Raw genomic sequence first — 2,088 nt, 5'->3', positions numbered from 1 at the left:
AACTGGAGTGTGTGGTGGTTGTGATCCACATAAGGCAGAAGGGGCAACACAAATACACAATCGGTGAGAAGAGGGGGATAGGGAACTGAAAACCTTTTGAGTGTCTGGCAGCTTTGAGTGTTATTACCAGCCAACAGAATTGTTATCCAGCTGTGTGGATAATTGACAGTTGCTGCCTTCAGTGGGAGATACAGTTTCACACCTGCATATAGACTTGGAAACTGATGAAGGCTGAGCTCTAGATAACCATCACTCGTACCTAATTTAATCCACCAATGGCACCCACCCTGTGGGTCAAGCATCACTGATACAGAGGGACTGCCCACCTTGGGAATATGGTGAGACACCAACGCACGTGACACCAACCTCTCCTGGCCTTTTTCCTCAAACTCACTGAGTTTCTTTCTCCTTCTGAGCCTTTGTCCTTGCCCTTGACTCTGCTTAGAATGCTCTTTCTCCTGATCTTTCCATGTCTAGATACTTTGGGGCATTCAGGTCTCAGAACAAATGTTATTTTCTCAGACAGGCCCTCCCTGACTATCTGGTCTAAAATTGCCCCTCCTTCCCGTCCAAAGGACTACCTACCATGAAATCCATTTTATTTAGTTGGCTAACTTGTTTATTGTCTACTTCCCCTTTTGAAGTCAAAATCCACGTGAGCTCAGACCTCACTTGGCTCATTCTCCACTGTTCCCAGTGCCCAGACCCATAGTGCTCGGCTCATGGCAGACACTCAACGAACGCAGTATGTGTTGAATAAATGAAGGTCTTCATGGGGCATGTTGAGAAGGATCTTCTACTTTAAAATGACTTTGTGGATGAGGATTTTACTTCTCCACACACGAATGATAAAACCAAAGATGAAAGAGGTTAAATCATTTGCCTAAATTCACAGAGCTAATAAATAAATGAGTAGCCACTGTGATCCAAATGTCTTACTCTACACTTACTTCGTGACAGTTATTGTTCTTTTAATAATTTTATAGTTTTCAGTTACAGTTGACATACAACATATTCATTTCAGATGTACAACAGTGATTAGACACTTATATAACTTATGAAGGGATCACCTCGATAAATCTAGTATCCATCTGACACCACTTATAGTTGATAAAAATGGATGACAATAATCAGAAGAGATCAATCACAGACACTGGGCATTTAAAATATGTTTATTTTTTTATTTTTTTACTATAAAAGTACTTTTCTTTAACAAAAAACCTCTAGATTTAAAAGATTAGAAGCTCAGGGAGAGGCTGTCCTCAACACTCTTAAGAATTAGCGCCGATGTTCCTTCTGCTTCTGTCTCTCGGCCCTCCTCCTAGAATGGGCCATTCCCGGGTCACTGACTCTTCATCTCCCCGGACACACTCTCATACATTCTCACAGCCCGTTCTCAGAGATTTCGTCCAATACCATCCACATTCCAAACTTCAGCATGGAATTGCCCCACATCCACCTGCCTGTTCTCAAACTTCAAATGTGTATGGTTCAAGAAGAACTCAAGACACCTTGGGGCCTCCACGCATCCTGCAGATTTGAAGTCTCCCTACACAGCACCATCCCGCCATCTGCCTCCAGATGCTCAAGCTGGAGACCCAGGACACACTCAGCCTCTCCTCCAGCCCCGCGTTAGGCACCTTCACAGCCCAATCAGTATGAAGTCCTTCTCAATACCCCTTGACTCTCTTCATTTCTCTCCATGTTCTAGCCATTACCTCCTCTCGCCTGGACCACTCACCTGGACCACTGCTAGGCCCCCCTCTCTGGCCTCCCCCCTCCACACCCACCCCTCTTTCTTCCGTCTATTCTTGGCACTGCCGCCAGCGTGATTCTCTTTAATGCTAATTTTCCCCATGCCCCTTTTTCAAGCCTTTCTATTCATTGTCCACACAGCTTCTAGTGATTAGATTTTTATTTTTAAAAGATAGAATTTCTTTTCAATTTAATGGCTTTGGGGGGCCTCCAGGTGCCCCAGAGTCAAATCAAATATGCAAAAGCCACCTGCCAGAGCTAATGGGAAAAAAGTGTGTGAGAGTCAGTTTTGTTTGCTTTTATTCCCAGATAGGACAGGGAAGGGGAGAGTGT

This window comes from Pteropus alecto, unplaced genomic scaffold, assembly GCF_000325575.1.
Source record: "Pteropus alecto unplaced genomic scaffold, ASM32557v1 scaffold14, whole genome shotgun sequence".
Lineage (NCBI taxonomy): Eukaryota > Metazoa > Chordata > Mammalia > Chiroptera > Pteropodidae > Pteropus > Pteropus alecto.
The sequence above is the reverse complement of the archived record's forward strand: the minus strand, read 5'-3'. Positions refer to the sequence as shown.